Here is an 18,739-nt window from a genome sequence, read left to right as displayed (position 1 = left end):
CCAGGATATCTAAAATTAATTTCTCATGATCTTATCCTAATGATAAGAGATCATTTCACCTATTAATTACTTTCTTCTGACTTTGTACCTTTCCCTGAATGCTTTCTTGATTTTTAAGACAGGGTTTCTTTGTGTAGTCCTGGCTGTCATGAAACTCATTAGTAGACCAGGCTGACTTCCAATCACAGATACGCTTGACTCTACCAACAGAGTGCGTGAGTAAAGGCATGTGCTATCACTGCCAGGCTCCGTTAACACTTACTGATTGCTACATTAGCAACTATTTATTTTGAAGCATGCAGGTAAGACAAATAAACAAAATAAGTTAAAAAATGTGTATTGGATCCACTCTAAGCAACATGTCATTTAGAGGAAATAAGCAACGGTGATTTAGAGAAAAAGGGAGTTTAACAAATCCAAAAATGTATATAAAGAGTATGTGGAAGTGACCCAAGCCTGTTTTGTATGAAATCATAACTAGACTGGTAGAAGGCTGGGTCAAGAGATGTTGAGAGTTTCCATTTCGCTCATGTTTGTTCATTTGAATTATTATGCATAAGAATCAGAATCATTGGGTATTTGCCATTAATGATTTGTTTTTGAAATGAACATCATCATTTAGATCACTTAGCACATACTTAGCACTTATGTAGTTCCAAATTGTACCAGAGCTTATGTAAAACTCTTATTTATCTTTAAAAAATTATGAAATTTATAACACTGGAATATATCTCATTTTGACATTAGCCACAAATGCAACTTTTACACTTTTGTACCTCGTAAATGACTTTGCATAATCCGATTTTTGACATTTTATTTTAAGATGTCTATTTGCAATTTTTCACACTGCACCTTTGTAAACATCATTACAGTATTTTTCAAGTTTTATATAGAAAGGGAAGTAAATATTAAAAGATATGGTCTGACATTGTGATATGCAGAATGTTTTTCTTTTCTTTTTTTTTTTTTCTTTTCTTTTTTTCGGAGCTGGGGACAGAACCCAGGGCCTTGCGCTTGCTAGGCAAGCGCTCTACTACTGAGCTAAATCCCCAACTCCAGAATGTTTTTCTAATCTTCTTTATTTGGTTTTCATAGTCTTAGCTTTAAGAGTTAAAAAGGTACTCTATTCTTTGTTTAGCTTCTTTGGGTCTGTGGAGTGTAGTAAAATTATCCTGTATTTTATGGCTAATATCAGTTTATAAGTGAGTACATATCACCCATGTTCCCAAAAGGGACAGGGACTACATGGGAAGACCAACAGAGGGAACTAACCAGGATCCTTGGGTTAGGTACTCAGACTCTGAACTACCAACCAAGATCATTCACTGACTGGAACTTGGTCTCCCCATATACACGTAACAGACATGTAGCTTGGTTTTCATGTGGGCCCCAAAGAACTGGAGCAGGGACTATAAAATTGTGTTCTTGTGTGTGTGTGATATGTTCTTCTAAATGGGCTGCTTTGTCTGGCCTTAGTAGGAGAGAATGCACCTAGCCTCATAGACACTTGATGTGCCAGAATGAGAGGATACCTGGGGTGGTGATGGGGTTGGGGATGGGAATAGCTCGAAGAAAAAGGGAGGAGGGATTGGGGAAGGATTGTGAAGTATGACCAAGAGGGAGATAGTGAGCCAGATGTTAAATGAATGCAATAATAGTAATAATAATAATAATAATAATAATAATAATAATAAGAAGAAGAAGAAGAAGAAGAAGAAGAAGAAGAAGAAGAAGAAGAAGAAGAAGAGGAAATATGCACTGATGAAACTAAAATTTAAATGTTTAAACTATTGACTACTTTTTCTAATGTTCCTCTTTAATTTTAACATTAATCTTAATTTCATGTCTAATGAATTAGATGAATATTTATTGAAACTTCTGAGGAGTCAGACATAAAACTCTATGGATTACATGCTCCAACATATATGATATTCAATCATGAAGATATTGAAATAACTGGACATAAACTCAAATACTGATTACTACTTTTAGTGAAGAATTTCTTCTAGACATATTCCCAGTCTGATTTCAGGTATATATACGAAAGGAAAAATAAATTACTTGTTATATACAATAATAGTGTTTTAAATAAAACAGTAATGAACACTACCTTACATATATTTCAAAGATCATGTTTGAATAATTTAAAGAATATATTTTTAAAAAATCTCTGAAAATGTGACATTTGGAAAAATTTCATTTCTTTATATTTAAATTAATTAGTTATTGAGAAAGTTAATAACTTTACAAATGTTTATATAGATTCTGTTTTCTTTTATACTTTAAGGCATCTACTGATATTAAGACATAATTAAACTATTATGCTATATTTAGGAATGTATTAATTTATAAATGAATGAACTAAACTGTTGGTAACAAAACTTACAAATGTTCACTGACCTTTGAGTTGAAATCAAAGGCTGAACATGCGTGTTCTGTCAGCAGACTCAACTTGAAGCATGTTTTCTGTACAAACGAGTCTCTTTCCATCTGTCTCAGGTAGACATTGCAATCACTACAGATGAGAAGATGGGACCACAGGTAAGCTTTTGTGTGAGCAATGCATTCTTTGCTAAAGAAGTCATTTGTCTTTGAAATGAAAAGATACAACATAGTCACGGTAGCAATCCACAGTGCTAGGGTCCAGATCACAGAGCTAGAATTTAGAAGTACCAAGTTGTTAATAATAGCTGTTTGCTGAAATTGTTTATTGTAGGTTGATGCCAATATGCGGGTGAGGACTGGCACCAGTTAGATCAAGCCCATGATTGGACAGTAAAAAAAATAAGGCAGGGACAAAAATTTTGTAAGGCTGGAGAGGAGGAGGAGTATGGAGGAGAATCAAGATGACCCAGATCCCATGTGGTCTTGAATTGTCAAGGTAGTTGGGATGGATTCCTGTAGGGAAATTTATCTTATCTATGTGGATGGTTCATATCCTTATCAATCAGTTCTTAAGTTTATTGTTGTGGGTGTATTATGGAGTGAGAATTTAACATATAAATCTGATTGTTGGGTTACAGTTTGTTGAGACTTGTTTTTACTGGGTGGCTGGGACCAGAGTGCTCCTGCCTGGTCAGGACTGGCCAGGGCAACTAGCAATGGGAGCCAAGAGACAGTTGAGCCTAGAAGATAGCTAGGGTAAAGGGCTGTGCTGCCACCCTGGAACCAGCAACCACTCAGATAAATTAATGTTAGTTCTAGATGTCTCTACTGTGTCAGAACTAACACCAGGGAGTGACCGCTGGGTCCAAGAGTACCAGGGGGCCAGCTTGGAATGGTGACTGCGGGAACTGGTCCGTGCGTTTTTATTTTTACCTCAACAGTTTAGTTTTGCTTTAATGAAGTCCTCTAGCCTTCTACAAAACTTGGTGTCTGGTAATATCAATATTTCATAGTATAGTTACTCAGTTAGACTTCATGCCTTCAGCTACATACGTAGCAGAGGATTACCTTATCTGACATCAATGGGAGAAGAGGGCCCTGGTCCTGTGGAGGCTTGTTGCCCCAGTGTAGGGGAATGCTACGGGGGTGAGGCAGGAGTAGGAGGGAGCACCCTCTTAGAGGCAAAGGGGAGGGAGAATGGGATGGGAAGTTTGTAGAGGGAAATTGGGAAAGGGGACAAACTTTGAAGTATAAATAAATACAATAACCATTTAATAATAAAAAATAAGTTAACATGAAGTTAGACCGCAGGGAGACAAATAACCCTATTAAAATGGGGTTAAGTAAGAGCTAAACAAAGAATTCACAGCTGAGGAATGCCGAATGGCTGAGAAGCACCTAAAGAAATGTTCAACATCTTTAGTCATAAGGGAAATGCAAATCAAAACAACCCTGAGATTCCACCTCACACCAGTCAGAAAGGCTAAGATCAAAAACTCAGGGGACAGCAGATGCTGGCGAGGATGTGGAGAAAGAGGAACACTCCTCCATTGTTGGTGGGATTGTAGACTGGTAAAACCATTCTGGAAATCAGTCTGGAGGTTCCTCAGAAAATTGGACATTGCACTACCTGAGGACCCAGCTATATCTCTCTTGGGCATATACCCAAAAGATGCTCCAACATATAACAAAGACACATGCTCCACTATGTTCATATCAGCCTTATTTATAAGAGTCAGAAGCTGGAAAGAACCCAGATGCCCTTCAACAGAGGAATGGATACAGAAAATGTGGTACATCTACACAGTGGAATATTACTCAGCTATCAAAAACAATGACTTTATGAAATTCATAGGCAAATGGATGGAACTAGAAAATATCATTCTGAGTGAGGTAACCCAATCACAGAAAAACACACATGCTATGCACTCATTGATAAGTGGATATTAACCCAAATGCTTAATTTACTCAAGATGCACAGAACACATGAAACTCAAGAAGGATGACGAAAATGCGGATGCTTCTTCACTCTTTCTTTAGAAGGGGAACAAGACTACCCTTAGGAGGGGATAGGAAGGCAAAGTTTAGAACAGAGACTGAAAGAATGCCCATTCAGAGCCTGCCCCACATGTGGCCAATACATATACAGCCACCAGACTAGATAAGATGGATGAAGCAAAGTAGTGCAGTCTGACAGGAACCGGATGTAGATCTCTCCTGAGAGACACAGCCAGAGTAAGGCAAATACATAGGCGAATGCCAGCAGCAAACTACTGTACTTAAAGGGACCCATGTTGAAGGAATCAGAGAAGGAACTGAAAGAGCTGAAGGGGCTCGAGACCCCATATGTACAACAATGCCAAGCAACCAGAGCTTCCAGGGACTAAGCCACTACCTAAAGACTATACACGGACTGACCCTGGGCTCCAATTGCTTAGGTAGCAATGAACAGACTAGTAGGGGCACCAGTGGAAGGGGAAGCCCTTGGTCCTGCCAAGGCTGGTGAACGGGATTCTTGGGGAGAGAGAGGTAGTAGAGGGAGGGTGGGGAGGGGAACACCCACATAGAATGGGAGGGGAAGGGGTTAGGGAAATGTTGACCTGGAAACCGGGAAAGGGAATACCATTTGAAATGTAAATAAGAAATACCTGATTTAATAAAGATGGAAAAAATAAAAAATAAATAGAGTAAAAAATAAGTTAAAATACTGTCAATACAACAATGGATGAATAATTTAAAATTACATCACACAGAAGAGATTGTCTTGTTCCCTAAAATGTAAACACTGATTACAATGGTGTTTTGTCTTTGGCTGGTGAAGAACAGTCATTTCTTGGCATAAATATTTCATGTGTCTTGTAACTTCATTTCCGTTCCATTTTAATTATCTGACAATTTTAGTGTTCAAACTGAGACATTACTGTATGCATGGCTGATTTTACAATAAACTCTTTAGTATATATCTTTGGCAGAAAAATTGTTAAAGTTTGTATGATGTATACGATTGTGCAGTGTGACATTTCCAATAGTTCACAGGGATCAAATATTGGTCAAAATTTTTGCATAAGCTTCACATATTTTCAAGTGATATTTTGTTTACTCAAATCCCAGAACCAGAAATTAACTTTGATTTTTATTTAATAATCTTTTCAAGTTAAAACAAAAGAGAGGAAGAAAAGAAAATTAGTTTTACAAACTGATTACTTTTTTTTAAAAGAAAAAATTCTGTGAGTGTTTAGAAATAATTTTTTTGTCATCTGGGCTTGAAAAGGCTATCTCCTCCCATTCCTAATCAAGAGAGATACCATTTTTAATGGGAGCACTCTTTCCTTAACAGGGTCTCCACATAAAAATAAGCATTGAAAAAAAACAGAAAACAATTCCTTCTAGGTGAGAAACATGTTCCTTCAAGCAGATTGTACTTCATTGTAAAATGCAAAGACTCACCAGGGTTTTGTCTGTCTGTTTTTGTTTTGAAAAACTTAAGGTCCACAGATAAAGGAAGTTCATTTATTTCAAGCACTTATTTTCCAGATTTAGAATCTTATTCAGTCTTGAGTAAAGGTTACTTCATGAAGCATTCCTTGGTTACAATATTTAGAGTGGGGTTTTCTCTCACCGCATTGTGGCCGAAATGTATTTTTAAAACATTAAATTCTAATTAGTTTTTAATATTATTTTCATGCAACATTCTCAAATTCATTTCAAGCTAACATGTTGCTGTGGTTCCTGCTGAATTATATAACAAAGTAGCCAAAATATCACTTAAGAAAACTTATAAAATTAAAGATGCAGAGAAAACAGTATACTAAAAGGATGCAGATCCAAAGTAGATAAATGTGTGACATGCGTGCTCTCAAAATAATGAATCAAATGATACATGGGTTTATAGTTAATTACATCTGTATATATTTCTTCCATTAGTTTGAGATGTTATTGAGGATGGGAGTTGTAAGTCCTGAACCACATGCATCTTCTTGCCTGCTCCTGAGAGTTTGCAATGAGTGTTTGCTGGCGTGTGTGCAATTGAATAGAAAGCACAAATAGCAATGATTCTTTAGTCCTAAGACACTTAAACTAAATATTGTAAGCCTCCATAATTAGGTATTGTGAAATTAAATTAGAATAAAGACATTTAATGGCACTGCCCATAATTCAAAGCTTTGCAGTGGGAAATATAAAAGCAAGCATGTAACATCTAAATGAATATTATCCATCAGATCTGACATTTATTAAGCAATACCAGCATGCTGGGCACTGCCGTAAACACAAACTCTTTATAGTGAGCTTAGATTTATCTCTGCTGGCTTTTTTCCCCCCTGAACTAGATGGATGTAATTTCATGGCAGATGGTAAACGAACACACGACGGTGATGTTACTTTTCAGTCTTTAAAGGCTGTAGTTTAAATCAGCTCGTTTGTTTTTTTTTCTGAAAATCCATCACCTTACGCTAAGACAACAGTCCAATGACATTCTACTCCCTATGAGGAGCGTGCAATAGATTGACTTAGTTAAGAATAACACATGTGTGCTATACTGTTTGTGTGCGTTATGATCAAGCCATGTAATTTTTGCATGATATAAAACAGTAGTTGGATTTTTTTTAAATTAGAAATTGTTTCGATTGAAGTTCACTTTCAGAGATGTTGCTAGATTTGAGTGAAAGCGACTGATAGCTGGGTATTCTACACTAGAGAAAATTTTGGTAAAATTGTCTCTGGGCTCATGACATTACTAAAGGATTATTACAAAAGACAAACAACAATGTAAGTAATTTGACATTTTGATGAGATTTATTTGTTTAAAGATAGTTCATCGAAATAAATCTTATTAATTTTATGCTATGGATACTGCTTATAGGTCCACATTTAATACTAAACATTTACTTTAATGAATTTTACTGTCTTGCTAAAACTGTTAAAGTTTATAAATGTTGTTTTAACTTCATGGGAGAGCACAGCCCTCATTACCACAAGTTATGAAGTTGAGTTTCCTATTCCGGGGGAAACCTCAGGGTCAGCACATCCAGAGCGCAATGGAAAAACCTCCTCTGGTGAACACTGCCTTTGCCGTCATGCTATCTGCCCTGTCACGTAACTATTAAGTTTCTAACTTTTAGCATATCTTCTACAATGGGAATTTTCAACTTTATTTAATTCAGAATTTTAGGCCTCCACAGTGATTTTTATGTAAAATTTACTTTTTGTAAGAAAATTGATAGGAGGCTAGTTTCAATTACCTGAAAAAGGAAAATTGTGTGAGGATTCTTGACATGTTTTGTCTTATGAGGAACAAGCTCATGAGCTCCTTATAGGAAATGACCTGAGGTGGACAGGGAGAGTTGAGAAGAATCCTATGCAGCTCTCACTTATTCCCAGCTTCATTTTTTAAAGTATCTATATTCAAGAGGGAAATCCTAAGTTTAATTACCCTGAAGCCTTATTGTATTTCTTTTTATACATCCATATGGCATATTATGATTGCCAGAAAATTCTAAAAGTCTTTATTTTAATTACTCTAAGATTCAAAGCCAGATACTAGAGAAAGTGTCAAGGACAGACAGTAACATATTCTACCTACAGGGGAAGAGTCCGGTCTTGACTTCTCATATATAATTTCCTAGCAGGTCCAAAATTCACATTCTGTGAACAAATGCTTACATTTTTTCTTTATCTTCCTTTTAAAAAGGCGTGAGGCCAGTAAGGTCAGATTCTTAATCCTGAATAAATAAACCACAAGACTATAATCCATATATTCTAGCATATGAATGTCAGTAGAAGGATAATTTCTCCCCTCTCCCCCAATATAATAAGACTGGGCAGAAAAACAAATATGTGTGGTTAGAAATAAGGTGGTGTGCCTGTAATGCTTGCAAGAGATGTTCAATTGTGTTAAAACCAGCCTGGGTGGTGTGTTTACGGGGGGCCAAAGTAGAGAGGCTTCAGGAATATCTTTAACTTGACAAATTAAATAACAGTGATCAAAAATGGGAAAAGCAACTCTTGTACAAGGACTGGTATTTCTGCATGTTGTAATATACTGGCTAGTTTCTAGTGATGTAGTGTGATTTTATTTATAAATATTGAAAAAAATATATCTGACCCATTGATTACACTAAGCCCATGTCACTTACTTGTCAGCTGTTAAACTAATTTACTCTTTTATGCTCTAATGATCAGGGGAAGGCTGCCAATTTCTTTTTTCAAATATGACTTTGGGCTAAGTATTTTTCTTGTTTACATTAAATTGGACATATATGTTGTAAAAACATATATTATATGTATTACACAAGACATCACTAAGCCTGAAATCAATGCCTTTTCTATAATGGAAACCAGATGGTAATAATTCATAGGGTTAAGGGGAAGCTCAAATTTTGTGTGGCATGAAAAATAAACTTGCTGAACAACTTCATAAAGTTGGGTGAGTCAATATATTTGAACTCATATTTCTCACCTCATTCCACATACAATATGCTGTCCAGGAAATCAATCCACGTATTATTTACCTGAATCACAACTATATATATATAAAGCCTGACATTAAAATTCAATATTAGTGTTACTTGTATGTCCATTCTTTGTTTTAATATCTGTCAGGTTAGTTTTTAGGTAGATTTTATTTTTCAGTAAAATATGTAGAATTGCATAAAATAAAAATAACAAATCTTCCTGATAGATTCTCCATGTAGTTTTTTTTTCTTTTAGGTAGGAAAAGGATCAATAGTTTTAAGCATTATCAATATATTTCCATTTACACTTATGAAATGGCATAAACTTTTAGTAATTAGGTAATTCACTAGTTAAGGGCTTTTAGTCCTTACATTCTCTGGGATAACTGGGGATTATTAAGTATTTTAGAACAAAATATTTGAGAAATTGAGTGTTTATATTTCTGTTCATTTTCTCCAGTGTCTGGGCTCATGAGTTTCCACATTTGGAGCTCCAGGACAATGAGACTGTAATATCTTGTAGGTTGCTACTTTCTGTAAAGGCTACATCCTTATTTTTATGGATTGCTACAGGTCTTCAAAGAAGATCCTAAAGAGAGAATCAGATTAAATTTCTGTAGCTTTCATCCAACATGTCACGAAATAGCTTTCAAAACACACACACACACACACACACACACACACACTCACACACACACACTCACACACACAAGAGAGAGAGACAGAGACAGAGACAGAGAGACAGAGAGACAGAGACAAAGAGAGAGAATATGAGAATATTTGGAGTAAAATTATTCCCAGAGTTCAACTCTACACAAAAGTATATTTACAGAATAAAAGCCAGTGTTCACTTATAGATACAGAAGTTATTCTGTTTCCATGAAGCCACCAAAGGAAGTAATAAGGAAGCTGTGATCTCATTACCACAGATTAGGAGGCATTAAGATCTTTCAGCAGAGATGGAGGAAGAAGAGGACAGATCAGAAGTGACTTCAGATGAAGCAGAATAGTAAAATTACATGTGGTTAGGTTAATATAAACATCAACAGAAGGTACTAATGAGTTCAGCTCTTAGATGAAGATTTATTGGTTTGGATTGGAATTTATTATAAGATGGATCTTAGATTGTTTTTTCTTTTTTTTAATTAATTAATGAACATCCTAGACACTGATCTTCCTTCTAGATTTCCTCCCCCCATCTCTGTCCCTTTTTCCTCTTAGAGGTTAGGCCTTCCCCTGGGTATCTCCTCACCCTAGCACATCATGTCTCTTCCAAATTAGGCTCACCCTCTACCAATGCACAAGGCACCCATGTAGACTGATCTGCACATCTGCTACATATGTGCCAGGGATCTCCGTCCAGGCCGTGTATGCTCTTTGGTTGCCCATGTATGTGTCTGAGAGCTTCCAGAGGTCCTGTTGGTCTTCCTGTGGGGTTCTCAACCCCTTTAGGACTGTTAGTCCTTCCCCCAATTCTCCCAAAAGTGTCCTGGACCTCATCTAATGGTTGTATATGTGTATGCATCTGTTTCAGTCAGCTGCTGGGTCGAGCCTCTGGAGGCTAGTTATGCTAGGCTCCTGTAGGCAACAGCTTTTGGGATATTCCCTGCTCTCGTTCTTTGGGACCCAGATGAAGATTTCTTTGAATTAAGAAGTCAGGAAGAAATATGAAACTGAGTATTATGAAATGTAGGACTTGGAGTTTTCATCATGTTCCTTATTTGGGGTGTGTGTGTGTGTGTGTGTGTGTGTGTGTGTGTGTGTGTGTGTGTGTGTGCGCGCGCGCGCGCGCGCACGCTGAAGTTACCAAAGCCTTCATGAGTGAAAGCTGATGTTAAGCAAGACTTCAGATACTGAGGTACAAATCTAGCGTGATATTTTGTCCAATTATCTAGTGTTAATTTCTTGATTAAATACATTCAATGCTTCACTCCTTCTTTAAAAGGGGAACAAGAATACCCTTGGCAGGGAATAGAGAGGCAAAGATTAAAACAGCAAACCACTGAATCGAGAATAGGACCCCCGTTGAAGGAATCAGAGAAAGAACTGGAAGAGCTTGAAGGGGCTCGAGACCCCATATGTACAACAATGCCAAGCAACCAGAGCTTCCAGGGACTAAGCCACTACCTAAAGACTATACATGGACTGACCCTGGACTCTGACCTCATAGGTAGCAATGAATATCCTAGTAAGAGCACCAGTGGAAGGGGAAGCCCTGGGTCCTGCTAAGACTGAACCCCCAGTGAACTAGATTGTTGGGGGGAGGGCGGCAAGGGGGGGAGGATGGGGAGGGGAACACCCATAAAGAAGGGGAGGGGGGAGGGGGATGTTTGCCCGGAAACCGGGAAAGGGAATAACACTCGAAATGTATATAAGAAATACTCAAGTTAATAATAAAAAAAATACATTCAAAAGAGGAACGGTGACTTCATGTGAAGGATTGATGCAGCTTCATAGTTTTATTTGGAAAATCATGTCTTTAGTATCTTGCATCTAATCTCTTGGGAGTCCATTAACATGGTATCATTAGAAAGCCCAGGCCAACCTGAAAATAATTAAACATCTTCAATTTAGCTTTTAACTGTAAATCATCCTGTAAAGTTTTAAGTTTATCAAATTTATCATTTACTATTACTTGGCTTCCTACTTAACATAATCACCCTGCAATCATCATTTTACTTATATTTAAGATACCATGTAATTGACCTTTCATATAAAAGATGGGCAAACCATTATTATATGGTACCCTGGATTTTTATCTTAGGATAAGAACCTCTCACGCACTAATCACACTTTTTCCCCTCTTCACTTTTTAAGACAGTGTCTCAGCATGTAAGTCAAGCTGGTCTGTATCTTATATAGCTCTGTCTGGCCTGACACCCACAGCAGCCCATCTTTCATGATCTTCCCCATACATGCATTAAAAACGTCAATCACCAGACCCTGTTCCACCCACATCCTTAACAAAGAACATCGAGATCCAAAATTTTTTTCAAACTGTCCTTACTACTATTCATTCCCCTTACCTAAATAAGGAAATCCCAAATTCCCATTGCCACACCAGTACATGGTTATACAAGTATTGACTAACAAGTGAGATCAGATAGCAACAGTCACGATCACAAAAACCCTCCGAGCATCACATTGTCCCAGTGGGATGGTGTGGACTCTAGGCTCCTTCTTACCTCTTGATCAAAATAAACCATTTTGCCGTTCTATCTTCCTTCCAGACAGAAGGCTTTTATGCTATTCCCCAATTGCTTTCTACTTTGTCATATTTGTGAAGAACTCCCTGTCTGCGATAGATACTTCTGGGAGTTTTCTTTCCCCTAATCTCCAAAGATCTTATATCTAGCAAAGATTTTCTGAGGGCCCTGTAGATTTCCCACTGTTAAGTCTGACAGTAGCTCACATTTTAAGCCTTTACTTGGGGACAAGAAATGTTCTTGTCCACAGAGTCTAGAAAACTCCCAGAAATCACCACTAAAGGTAACTACCCTGTTACCAAGTGTGTTAAAGCTGCAGAAAAACAAAAACCTTTTGGTTAATATGTATCTTCCTTTAGTCTGCAAAGTGTTTCTATTGCTTTCCTACAATTGTCTCCCTTTCTCCACATTAATATGTAAGTACTTTGTTTTGGTTACTTTCTAGTCTGAAAGCTTACATATGATTTTCAAATTCTGTAGGTTTTTCTTCCAATAAAGTCTATTGTTTCTGTACAATTTTCAAATGAAGACATAAACCTCAAGAAAGTCAAATTGTCTCTACTCATTCCTACATAATCAATGTAACTGTTTTGCCATACATATCCTTACAGTAAATCTCATCAAAATAAGCAATATAAGTCTGTCACATAGGTCACTAGAACCAGTAGTATGCTAAGGAGACTAGACTTACAAAATGTGATATTATCATTACTTCTCCATGGGCATATGCAAGTATTATGCATAGCCATATCTTTCTGCCAGAGCATTCATAGATGTACATGCACACACACATTTATTGATGCCAATAATTGATGTCATTTGACTCTGTAGATACAATGTGAGACCCTTCGCCAAGTTCCTGTATTTATAAAAATGATAATTACTATTTTCAGGAAGAAGTACATCAGAATAGCTGTCACCACAGGACTTGTAAAAGTTCGGCACCAAAGCTTGCCCTCAGAATATCCACAGAATCACAACTGAAGACATATTCAGGACAGCTTTTGGTTTCTGGTGATTGAGCATTAAGGAAATCACCCAGTTGTGAACTCATACTAATGCCTTTACATGAATTTTTAGTATCACTGTCAGACATTTGGCTAATGACAGATTATAAATCACTGTGCTAACTCAATGGTGAGGCCAGGTCTATATTAAGTTAATGAGTCACATGACACATTGTGGATGATAAGTGAGACTCATCATGGGAAATTATGACTGCACAAATGATGGGTAGATGTGCCCATATCTCCGTGCACATATCTGGATTCAAAACCTGGTTTGCAAGCATAAATGAGCTCGTGGCTGATTAGATAATCTTGAAAATCACATGTGTTTCCTGTAAATGGGAAATGCACCATAAAGAAAACAACTTTCAGTCACCAACATAGAAGGAATTTATATAGGGTGAAACAAGTTCTGTGTTATAACCATGTCACCAGTTTGAAATTCATTAGATATTAGATATGCACTTAGCATTAAGTCACGCAAAAGAATCTGAATTAAATTGAATGACTTATTTAATGGCAAGGAGAAAAACTGGTTAAGGAAAAATTATTCATTACTTAATTTAATTCAAATTCTCAGTGGCATTTTATAATATAAAGTTATGTTACATTGTATTAGAAATTGTTTCAATTTTATTTTAATAACACTTTAAAATCATGAAAGTGCTCATTAACTTCATAATTATCAGAGAGGTAGATTAAATCACAGTGGATGTTTTAAAATAGCCTACAATTCAAGATGTTTCTAGTTTTGCCCTGAACATTGCTGAGGATATTACACAAACCAGTTATGACAGTGTACTATGATGACATTTCTTAAGATCATTTTTAGCAACCTTAGAAGCAAATGGTATCACACCAACTTGTAGATACTGGTTCTGAAGAGCCTTATCTTGCCAGAATTCTCATCACTAATATGTGAGAACACTAACATCAATGCTTTTTTTAACTCCCAAACCAGTGTGTTTTTTGTTTCCGTATTAATATTTTGCCAACTAGCCTTCCTTTTAAGTAATTTTCCGTATATACAAATTATTAGACAGAATATATAGAAATTTAAAGGTGATCTAGGTATACGTATTCCATTGTTTCTTACTTTAAATTATGTACTATGAAGCCATATCATCTGTGTTCATCATTTTGTATAATCCTGAGATCATTGTTCTCTTCTCACCTACCTAAGAATTTCAGGTCCACTTGACATGGAAAATACTTCGAACAAAGTCGGACATAGTATAATCATTTATAAGTAGGTGCTTTTTATTCTTGTTGGCTGGTAATTCCTGCTACTATCCACTCCAGTTACCTTCAAGAAAATTCTGTTACAAGAATGATTGATGACAAAATTTTTTTAAGTATAACTTTAATTTATTTTATTTTTATTGGATATGTTTTATTTACATTTAAATGTTAATCCCTTTCCCGGTTTCCCATCCATATACATCTTGCCCCATCCCTCCTCACCGAAGGGGTTCGAGACCCCTTATGAACAACAATGTCCAGCAACCAAAGCTTCCAGGGACCAAGCCACTACCCAAAGACTATACATGGACTGACCCTGGACTCTGACCTCATAGGTAGCAATGAATATCCTAGTAAGAGCACCAGTGGAAGGGGAAGCCCTGGGTCCTGCTAAGACTGAACCCCCAGTGAACTAGATTGTTGGGGGGAGGGCGGCAATGGGGGGAGGATGGGAAGGGGAACACCCATAAAGAAGGGGAGTGGGAAGGGTTAGGAGGATGTTGGCCCAGAAAATGGGAAAGGGAATAACACTCGAAATGTAAATAAGAAATACTTAAGTTAATAAAAAAAATTAATAAAAAAAGACAAAATATTTTTAACATAGTGTATAATTTACTTTTCTCATTGCTGGAACAAAATGCATTATTTTAGTTCACGGTTTTTGTTTGTTTGTTGGCTGGTTGGTTGGTTTTGTTTTTTTCGTTTTTTTTCTTTGTTGGTTATTTTATTTATGTACACTGCAAATCATATTCCTCAACCTGGTTCCCCTCAGCAAACCCTCAATCCCTTTCCCCCATCCCCTTTGCCTCTATGAGAGTCCTCTCCCCACTCTGCCCCCGGTTCCTTCCTTGCCATTATAGCATCCCCTTATGCTGGGATATCAAGCCTCCACAGGACCAAGGGCCTCCCTCCCATTGATGCCAGATAAGGAAATCCTCTGTTATATATGTACCTGGAACCATGAGTTGCTCCATGTGTACCCTTTGGTTGGTGGTTTAGTCTCTGGGAGCTCTGGGTGGTCCAGTTAGTTGTTACTGTTTTTCTTCCTATGGAGTTTTAATCCCCTTCCACTCCTTCAGTCCTTCTCCTGTCTCTTCCGTTGGGGTCTGTGGGCTCAGGTACTTGCAGAATCTCTCAGGGGACAGCTATACCAGGCTCCTGTCAGCAAGCAATTCTTGGCATCAACAATAGTACCTAGGTTTGATATCTGTATATGTGATGGATCCCTAGGTGGGACAGTCTCTAGATGACCTTTCCTTCAGTCTCTGCTCCATTTTTGTCTCCACATTTCTTTTAGATAGTAACAATTCTTGGTTAACATTTTTGAGATGAATGCATGGCCGCATTCCTCAAATGGAGGCCATGTCAAACTACTGGAGATGGTCTCTACAGGCTTTATTTTCCCTTTGTTGGATATTTCAGCTAATGTCATACCCATTCGGTCCTGAGAACCTCTTACTTCCCTGGCATCTGGGAGTTCAAGTGGGCACCCTCAGTTCACCATCCACTACTGCTACATATTTCTGTTTGGTTTCCTGATCCTCTGTACTGAGAAAAGTACCTTAGCGGTAATGGATACCCATAACTTGCAGTGGGAATCAGAGCATGCTTGCTTAGATCATAGTAGTCCAGAAAGCACTGAACCCAGAGAAAAAGTAATGGTAGTCAAGAACTCATATGACCCACCTTTTCCAATGACTGACTTCCTCTTACTTGGCTTTATCTCCTTGGGCTTCTACAATTTCCCAAAATAGCCCTACTATATAAAGACCCAGAGTTCAAATACAGATTTATGTGGAGGATATTGTACACTGAGAAAATAGTACAGAATGCAACATACCTTGTAACATTTGCAAATATAGCAATCAAATCTATGGCTTTATAATTATTACTCATTATCTTGAGTATTGCAAATACCACTCGTGCTTATATTACAACTAAGCAAATGTATCTGTTTTATACTAATTTATATCAAGAGTATTATACTGGTTATAAAGATTACCTTAATCTACTCATGAACAATATGTTGAAATTTAAATAATATTATCAGAGTTTTTGTAAATACGATTTTGTTTTCTAGGTATAAGACAGCCTTGAGTGTCCGTATATTTGTATCAGAGTAAAGTAAAGAATCTATTACAGAAATATTATCACTCCCCACCTTCTCACTGAAAATCATAAACTTAAATGTGAGTAGAAGTGAAGTCCTTGGCTCTGGTTCTCACTGAGACAGCAGGAGCTCACAAACCACTTTGGTTTTATGTTTTTATTTCTTGAACTGAAATGTCTGGAATAGGAACTTTCGTTGTTATTTCTGATGTCCCATGAAGCACTCTTTTATATAGTGGAAAGTGTATTATCCACAGGAGACTAATATAACATCAATGAAGAATAGCATATTTACTTTCACACAAAAACCAAGCAATATTATTTGTCAAAGGGAATGATTAAGATGAGGTAAAAGCAATTAACATATTATGCACATGCATGCACATTTAAAAATTAAATATATTTATAAAATTTAAACATTTTTTAAATATGTATTTTAATTTTTGTGATTATAATTGCATCATTATTTCCATTTCACATTCCCTTTCTAGACGCTTCGGTATAATCCCACCTTTGCTGTTTTAAAATCCTTGGCCTCTATTTAATTTTTGTTACGCACACACACACGCACACACACACACACACACACACACACACACACACACACACATATATATATATATACTATTAAATACATATATTCTGCTCAGTGTGCATAATGTTATAATCACACATATACATCTCTCTCTTTTCCTTTCTTCATATATTTTATTTTCAAGGGTGATTATTTCATATTTTATAACCACTTGTTGTGCTCTTCCCTGGGGAAGAAAACTTCTCCCAATTTTCAGCTTTCCTTAGTCCAGTCCTATAGTTCTTTGTCTAGGTGGAGGCCTTGTGAGCTTTGTGAGGTTTTCCCATCCATATTAGCATGTCTACTGGTTTACAACCACAATACATACAAAGTGATGGTTGATAAATATAATATCTTTGACAGATGGTCTTCCTAGTTATTTAACATATTGAAACCATTCTGAGAAATGTTACTGATAACATTTTTGTGTGTGAAGTGAACAAAATCTTGATGTATGATATCAATGCCCTTGAGATTTCCAATTAACTCAGCAAGAAATGCATGAGCTATGTTGCCCAAGTCTAGAAGTTCTTTCTTCATCAGAAGTATACACATATTATTATCTGTATTAAATATTTGAGTGATTCGGCAATGTGGATGTGTTTGAAAATAGATCTATTTATCTAGATGACTCATGGAAAATTATTAAATAATCAGCATACTATAGAATCAGCACCTTATGAAACCTCCTACTGACCAAGAAAGATTTACTGGCTTTAATATTCTCCATCCTTGCCTAGAAACCAGTTTCAATATTTTCTTATTCTTATCCAAAGGCAATAGGCCAGCTGTTCCTGAGGGAGTGTTCCCTCTCTGCCCAGAAAGTCAATGAAAAGAACGATGTTGTGTTTAGAATCCTGGCCCTGTTCCAAATATCACTGGAAGCAAACTGAGTGTTTTCCTATTCCAAAGACCACAGCGCAAGAAGGCAAGATTCTTCTTTATGTATGTTTACTACGTTTCCATGATGACCCTTCCTATACACTTTTTTTTAGTTCTTTTTTTTTTGGAGCTGGGGACCGAACCCAGGGCCTTGTGCTTCCTAGGCAAGCGCTCCTATACACTTTTGAGAATAAGGAGCAGCCATTCCTCATTTCCTTAGATCCAAGTTGAGTCAACACCATCTCCCTTAACTAGGTTCATCCCTTTGTGACTAACTCCCTTCAGCTGAAAAATTCAGTCAAATTATCATGGATGGCCACAGAAAGTAGACACTTAAAGTGAGATCTGGAATTATTAACCCATTTGGGGATTGTGTGGATATAACTGTTGAAATAACAATGCAACAGTTACACTAACACACTCAGATCAGAATTTCCTACAACCAACATGTTCACCGGGGTCAGTTTTGCATTTAGATATGTAGCAGAGATTATACAGACCTTTGTTTATTTAAATAAATTTATGTAGGGCTTTAGATAGAAAATGAAAGAAACTTGTCACAGAAAAATGTATTTTTAAAATTCAAATTATTGAGTTCCTAAATTGTTTATATTTAACTTAAGGTTTCAAAAGTCATAGATTATTTTTTTACTTTAAATTTAAACAATCAGGCAAAATTCTGGAATAATATTTTGAGATATGTGAGTAACCACATCCCCCAAGAGGGGACCATGTCTAACTTCTGAATATGGTCTCTATAGATTTTCTCTCACCTTCGTTGGGTATTTCAGCTAATGTCATCCCTATTGGGTCCTGTGAGTCTCTTGCTTTCCTGGCATCTAGGACTTTCTAGTGGTTACCCCATTTCCCAATCCCCCACTG

The 18,739-nt window shown here is 36.8% G+C and overlaps 2 long non-coding RNA genes across 3 annotated transcripts in view; one reads left to right on the top strand and one right to left on the bottom strand.

The window, feature by feature from the left end:
- Positions 1 to 18,739, top strand: part of LOC102556510 (uncharacterized) — a 95,267-nt gene that overhangs the window by 8,966 nt on the left and 67,562 nt on the right. For both annotated transcript variants that reach the window (XR_010052764.1, XR_001838519.3), the window contains exon 3: positions 2,500 to 2,541. This is a non-coding gene — a long non-coding RNA (uncharacterized LOC102556510). The remainder of the gene's footprint in view (positions 1 to 2,499; positions 2,542 to 18,739) is intronic.
- Positions 11,271 to 15,565, bottom strand: LOC134479457 (uncharacterized). Its single transcript, XR_010052765.1, has 3 exons — positions 15,245 to 15,565; positions 14,229 to 14,369; positions 11,271 to 11,382 (listed from the first exon to the last, which is right to left on the bottom strand). It is a non-coding gene; the product is annotated as an uncharacterized LOC134479457 (long non-coding RNA).

Source organism: Rattus norvegicus, chromosome 6 (genome assembly GCF_036323735.1).
Source record: "Rattus norvegicus strain BN/NHsdMcwi chromosome 6, GRCr8, whole genome shotgun sequence".
In the NCBI taxonomy this organism is placed as follows: domain Eukaryota; kingdom Metazoa; phylum Chordata; class Mammalia; order Rodentia; family Muridae; genus Rattus; species Rattus norvegicus.
This window is presented reverse-complemented; position numbering and strand designations above follow the sequence as displayed.